The sequence below is a fragment of the Chiloscyllium plagiosum genome, unplaced genomic scaffold, assembly GCF_037043375.1.
Source record: "Chiloscyllium plagiosum isolate Xiang-an unplaced genomic scaffold, Cpla_swu_hap1 HiC_scaffold_29, whole genome shotgun sequence".
Taxonomy (NCBI): Eukaryota; Metazoa; Chordata; class Chondrichthyes; order Orectolobiformes; family Hemiscylliidae; genus Chiloscyllium; species Chiloscyllium plagiosum.
In genome coordinates this window covers 63,133,395-63,140,611 of record NW_028270167.1, presented here as the reverse complement: position 1 = coordinate 63,140,611, position 7,217 = coordinate 63,133,395, and the positions used below count along the sequence as shown (strand labels likewise).

At 43.9% G+C, this 7,217-nt stretch overlaps 2 non-coding genes across 2 annotated transcripts; both read left to right on the top strand.

Moving 5' to 3' along the window:
- The first annotated feature begins 678 nt into the window (after positions 1-678).
- On the top strand, positions 679-760 carry trnal-cag (transfer RNA leucine (anticodon CAG)). Its single transcript has one exon. It is a non-coding gene; the product is annotated as a tRNA-Leu (tRNA).
- A 1,522-nt stretch (positions 761-2,282) lies between these two features.
- Positions 2,283-2,355, top strand: trnaa-cgc (transfer RNA alanine (anticodon CGC)). Its single transcript has one exon. It is a non-coding gene; the product is annotated as a tRNA-Ala (tRNA).
- Positions 2,356-7,217: the final 4,862 nt, after the last annotated feature.

Genomic DNA, 7,217 nt, shown 5'->3' with positions numbered 1-7,217 from the left:
TCCATGTGGCTCATGTCCAGGTGTGAACATCTCTGCAGCACATTGCACGGTTAAGGTAAAAGGCAAGGAAAGTGGCTTCTAGAACTGGCTCCGAGGTCAGAGCATTCTCACAATGTGATCTGTCGTTCTCGGATTGTAATGTTACCTCCGGTTTTAGGGTGGAGAACATTCTTTGGGACTCTTATTCTGAAAAAAAACAGACACAGTGACTGAAACTATGCTGCACGGTATGATGTGGATTACGGCCTGCTCAGGTTTGTGCATTATCCCTGTAGTCCGGTGTGTTTCGTGTTCCGTGTAAACGTGAAAGTCGTCCTGTTTCGAGCAATGGGTGAAATCATTTAGCAAAGCGAGATTCAAAATTGCAGTAATGTCAAGCAGCTCATGGTTATTTGACCAAATCATAAGCGAACCCATATTCTCAAGCACTCACAGATACATTTGTAGCTGAAAAGAGTCTGAGAAGATAGACTCAGTTTACCATTGATTTTTGTCTGGATTGATGGACTATCAATATCTGCTGCGAAATTGACATTGTCGCTGTGCGAGTCCGAGAGGACATCCCAGCAGCTGTGCGAGTCCGAGAGGAATCATGGAACCCTTATCATGTGACTTTGCATCTGTTGTTATGCAGGAGCACAATTGGAAATACAAGAAAATGAGGTGGCGCGGCCGGCTGGTAGTGTGGCCGAGCGGTCTAAGGCGCTGGATCCAGGTTCCAGTCTCGAAAGGGGCGTGGGTTCGAATCCCACCACTGCCATTTCTGCTGATCAACTCCAACGCTGCAGCTTGTTAAAATGCTGTTTCGGTGCCCACTGTATATTGATGTTGAAAACAAAAGTAAAATGGGTTTGCTTCCCAGGGAACTAACTGTGGTGTGGGATACTGCCAAATATTTCAAAAACTCTCTACTGTCATGATCGTGTTCGCCTCCCGCTCGGAAAATCGCAAACAGTTCTGCCATCCCAGGCAAGTTGAGCTTTTTACTGGAACCGAATGGAGACTGTTATTTCATCGCTGTTGTGAAACGAAGTCCTACGGTGACTCTACTCGTTGTTATTTGGGTTTCTAGCTAATGGGAAAATCGTTCCAATGAATTGCGATGTCATACATAATTGAATTTCTCCCATTTCCGTCCTGAAAACATCGGAAGGGAAAGGTAATCTAATCGAGACTGTGATTGGTGTAATTCACTTTTTACGGCCAATTCTTATTATGTTCTTTCTTTCTCTTTTTTCAGCATTGTCTGGAAAGCGGTGGTGCACTAAGGTTGCAGTATGTTTGAAAGAGTCGTTTGGAAATGCCCTGTTGTTAGTTGTGAGATTACTTTATGACTCATGCCCTCGGACTGTATCACATTTAGCATTCATGCATCTCTGTGTCTGAAAATGCATGAGATATGCCAGTTTGTTTGTGTTCCATGTTAAATGCTTTCTGTTTTGCGATTCGCTCAATACATTTCGATTTAACAGGGTTTCTGAGGTAACTTCCAGCAGCAAAATTTCTCAGCAGAGGATCTGGGAAAATTTCGCAGAGTATGGTCAGTCGGAGCTAAAGTAAGGAAGTCGTTCGTTTCTGCAGTGTTTCACAATACTACCTTTCCCGTCAGCAGTCGAACAGACTAAATGATTGTGCCACAGACTGCGATGGTCAACTCCGCTAAAAAGTAATCCTTTAAAGCCGGTGGAAGCAACATGACGTAATTGGGGTACATCGTGGAAAAAGATACTTCGGTGGACCTCATCCGTGCTCACCACATCGCCAAAATTAAACAAGTCCCGTTCCCCAGCATTTGGCCCCAATCCCTCTAAACGCATCATATCCAGAAACTCACCCGATGACCTTTGCAATTTTCTGAGTGTAATAGCCTCCTCCACTTCCTCTGGTAGATCATTCCAAACACGCACAACCTTCTTTGTGGGAAATGTGCCTCAGGTCCTTTGTCACTTTCAGCCCACTCACCTTAAAGCTATGCTCTCGAGTTTTCAACTCACACCAACTTGGGTAAAACTCAGTTAACCACCCTTCCATAAGGTCATGTCGCAGCTGTTACGCTGCAGGGAAAGTCGTCCCAGCCTATTCCACCTCGCCCTACGGTACAAACTTCGACGACATCTTTGTCTGTATTTTGTCATCAATTTAACGTGTCTTTTTTTTACGTTTTCAAGATGTCAATTACGCTGGACAACAACGAGCTATTGGAAACAAAAAGGTGAAACGTCGAACGGATTCAACTTTCAGTGTTGGGCGCCACGGAGTCGCAGCACTGCCGATTCCGGCTTGTTTCTGTAGTGCAGTGGTCATCACGTTCGCCTCGCACGCGAAAGGTCCCCAGCTCGAAACTGGGCAGAAACTGCTTTGTTCTTCAACTGCAGCCTTTTACATGGACAAGAGCTGAGCTTTCTTGCATGCTTTCCCATCTGCAAACCTGCCTTCCAATTTGCTTGAACAAATATGCTCTGGTAGTGAAATGTAATGCAATTCCATTTAATTACAGTGCAAAGCGTTGTTAAGTTTTTCTCCAACCTGGTTCTGATCATATGCCATTCTGTTGGAGAGTGCAGTTACCGCCTTCTGATCCTTCCACGAAAAGCAGTACCGCATTTGCTTTCCTTGCGCAGGCGGCTCGGTTCAAAGACAGGAAAGAAGCAGATGCTCTGGTGTCACAGCGCACCACGAATTCCAGAACTTGTCTGTCTGTCAAATGTACCCCAAGGTCGTCTCAGAAAGACCTCATTTGGAAGCTGTCAATCGTGATTCAACGTGCGAGAATTGGCACCAGATATCCTGAATCATGTTTTGGAGCAATTCGCACGTTAGTGGCTCATTCAATCAGCAACAGCAATGAAAGAAATTGCACTCTCAGAGGAACCTTTCGACTTGCGCATTCATAGCGTCGCTAGTATTAAGGTCCGCCCCGAGATCTAAGTCATGTTGGAACTGAAACGGAGGAATCGACAGAGAGGCTACAGAATGACATCGCATCCATTTGGTTTTCTTTAAATCACTGACGAGCAGGAAAATGTAAACGGGGAGGGCGAGTGGGGAAGTGAGGCAGTTGCAGCTCTGGTGAAATTCCTTCTTTGTGATTCACTCAGCAACCAGAGACGTGAAGGTGACTCAGGCGTGAAAGCTCTTCACATCGAGAACAAAAAGGACTCAAGGGCAGTTAGCATCTCTTCCGGAGTGAGGGTGGGGTGAGGTAATTACCTTGTGACTTCTGTTACTATGTTCAGAAACTGCCGTTTTGATTGAGGTGAACTGAAACTGCATTTCTAAAAAGCACCATGGAATTTAACAAAATTTATTGAGTCGCTTGTCGTCGATTCCCACATAGGTTTCCAACGCAGTTGGTATCCATGTGGCTCATGTCCAGGTGTGAACATCTCTGCAGCACATTGCACGGTTAAGGTAAAAGGCAAGGAAAGTGGCTTCTAGAACTGGCTCCGAGGTCAGAGCATTCTCACAATGTGATCTGTCGTTCTCGGATTGTAATGTTACCTCCGGTTTTAGGGTGGAGAACATTCTTTGGGACTCTTATTCTGAAAAAAAAACAGACACAGTGACTGAAACTATGCTGCACGGTATGATGTGGATTACGGCCTGCTCAGGTTTGTGCATTATCCCTGTAGTCCGGTGTGTTTCGTGTTCCGTGTAAACGTGAAAGTCGTCCTGTTTCGAGCAATGGGTGAAATCATTTAGCAAAGCGAGATTCGAAATTGCAGTAATGTCAAGCAGCTCATGGTTATCTGACCAAATCATAAGCGAACCCATATTCTCAAGCACTCACAGATACATTTGTAGCTGAAAAGAGTCTGAGAAGATAGACTCAGTTTACCATTGATTTTTGTCTGGATTGATGGGCTATCAATATCTGTTGCGAAATTGACATTGTCGCTGTGCGAGTCCGAGAGGACATCCCAGCAGCTGTGCGAGTCCGAGAGGAATCATGGAACCCTTATCATGTGACTTTGCATCTGTTGTTATGCAGGAGCACAATTGGAAATACAAGAAAATGAGGTGGCGCGGCCGGCTGGTAGCGCGGCCGAGCGGTCTAAGGCGCTGGATCCAGGTTCCAGTCTCGAAAGGGGCGTGGGTTCGAATCCCACCACTGCCATTTCTGCTGATCAACTCCAACGCTGCAGCATTGTTAAAATGCTGTTTCGGTTCCCACTGTATATTGATGCTGAAAACAAAAGTAAAATGGGTTTGCTTCCCAGGGAACGAACTGTGGTGTGGGATACTGCCAAATATTTCAAAATGTCTCTACTGTCATGATCGTGTTCGCCTCCCGCTCGGAAAATCACAAACAGTTCTGTCATCCCAGGTAAGTTGAGCTTTTTACTGGAACCGAATGGAGACTGTTATTTCATCGCTGTTGTGAAACGAAGTCCTACGGTGACTCTACTCGTTGTTATTTGGGTTTCTCGCTAATGGGAAAATCGTTCCAATGAATTTCGATGTCATACATAATTGAATTTCTCCCATTTCCGTCCTGGAAACATCGGAAGGGAAAGGTAATCTAATCGAGACTGTGATTGGTGAAATTCACTTTTTACGGCCAATTCTTATTATGTTCTTTCTTTCTCTTTTTTCAGCATTGTCTGGAAAGTGGTGGTGCACTAAGGCTGCAGTATGTTTGAAAGAGTCGTTTGGAAATGCCCTGTTGTTAGTTGTAAGATTACTTTATGACTCATGCCCTCGGACTGTATCACATTTAGCATTCATGCATCTCTGTGTCTGAAAATGCATGAGATATGCCAGTTTGTTTGTGTTCCGTGTTAAATGCTTTCTGTTTTGCGATTCGCTCAATACATTTCGATTTAACAGGGTTTCTGAGGTAACTTCCAGCAGCAAAAATTCTCAGCAGAGCATCTGGGAAAACTTCGCAGAGTATGGTCAGTCGGAGCTAAAGTAAGGAAGTCGTTCGTTTCTGCAGTGTTTCACAATACTAACTTTGCCGTCAGCAGTCGAACAGACGAAATGTTTGTGCCACAGACTGCGACGGCAAGCTCCGCTAAAATGTAATCATTTCAAGCAGGTGTAAGCAACACGACGTCATTGGGGTACACAGCGTGGAAACAGATACTTCGGTGTATCTCGTCCATGCTCACCACATAGCCAAAATTAAACAAGTCCCATTCCCCAGCATTTGGCCCCAAACCCACTAAACCCATCCTATCCAGAAACCCATCCGATTACCTTTGCAATTTTCACCGGAGCTGCAACTGCCTCACTTCCCCACTCGCCCTCCCCGCTTACATTTTACTGCTCGTCTGTGATTTAAAACGCACCAAATGGATGCGATGTCATTCTGTACCCTCTCTGTTGATTCCTCCGTTTCAGTTCCAACATGGCGTAGATCACGGGGCGCACCTTAATACTAGCGACGCTATGAAAGCACCCCTGTCACCTCAGTGTGGTAACAGGCCACTTGTTTGAAAAAAATGACCCTCTAAAGAGTAAGTCACCCAAACACTTTTCCCAATCATATTTCTTCACATTTACTGCTGACTAATAGACATTTTCCTGAACACAATCTGCAGTTTAGCATGGCCAGCTCACCTAACCTGCACATCTTTGAATTGTGGAGGACACCACAGCAAAGTCACATAGAATTGGGGAGAACGTGCAAACTCCCCACAGTCACCCGATGAGGAAATCAAACCGATGTCCCTGGCGCTGAGAGGAAGCATTGCTAACCACTGAGGTACCATGTAATCGTATGCAATAAGTAAAATCAGTGAAAGATTCGAAAAAAAAACAAGTTTCAAATGAACACTCTCCGACATTGTCAAAGCATGTCAATCTTGCATTCAATACAAATGAAAAGCAAAAAAAAAAAACAAAATCCCGCCAATTCATGAACGAACAATAATTTAAAAAATAATTTAATCAAAGGTCATAACAATATTTCGACGAATTGCAACTTTTAATAACAAATGTAGGTAATTATCTAACTAATGAATAATTGGAAGTGTCATATATTTACTTAACGCTGAAGAACCAACCCAATCACCCTGTAGCACAGCATTTCAACTCCCCCTCCCACTCCACCGAGGATATGCAGGTCATTGGACTCATCCACCGCCAAACCACAACAACGCGACGGTCGGAGGAGGAGCGTCTTATCTTCCGACTGGGAACCCTCCAACCACAGGGGATGAACTTGGACTTCACCAGTTTCTTCATCCCCCCTCCCCCCACCTTGTCTCAGCCGAATCCCTCCAGCCCGGCACCGCCTTCCTGACCTGCAGTCTTCTTCTTGACCTCTCCGCCTCCACCCTACTCCGACTTATCACCTTCACCTTGACCCTCTTTCCACCTCTCACATTTCCAACGCCCCTCCTCCAAGTCCCTCCTCCCAACCTTTTATCTTCTCCTGCTGAACACTCTCTGCTCATTCCTGAAGAAGGGCATGTGCCCGAAACGTCGAATCTTCTGTTCCCGAGATGCTGCCTGACCTGCTGTGCTGTTCCAGCAATAAAGTTTCAGCTTTGATCTCCAGCGTCTGCAGACCTCACTTTCTCCTTAACGCTGAAGAAAGCGACTTGATTTTCCCTTGTTACACAGCAGAATAACAATGTGTGTATGTGTATGTTCGAAATGTTTGAATCAAGCTCTTTGTAACAAAATAACTAATGACTTACGATCACTTAGCATTGTCACCTTTAAGACCACAACATTCGCAAATATTTTACAGTAATTTACAACCAGAACAACAAGATAATTTCTTTTCATCGGAACCCAAAGAGAGTAAGTAGCAGACACTGAGAATTAGTGAGTCATTTCAAGCATTCAACTGAAGACAACATCCCTTCTTTCCAAAAATGTTCAAAATTTAAAAAATCAAAATTTATTGCCATCGTTGAATGAAAGAATAAAGAGGTGCTAATTCTTTTTCGTTTGATTTTGTTGCATGGAACATCCGTAAGTTGCATTTTGATTACAAACACAATAAATGTGAGCATTGAAGCCAAATAATTAATTGAATTCAACTATGTTTCAACGGTAAAGTCAAAATTGATATTTACAATGATTGAGAGATTGTGCACTGCAATATCTATACAATGGTTCATGTACTGTCCCATAATTCCACATTTGCGCAACCTATTAGATTGCATAATTATTATTTTTTATTATAAATCAGCAACAATTGATTTATCAAAATCTGTCAATGCATTAAGGAAAAATGAAAAATCTATTTTTCCAAGTGA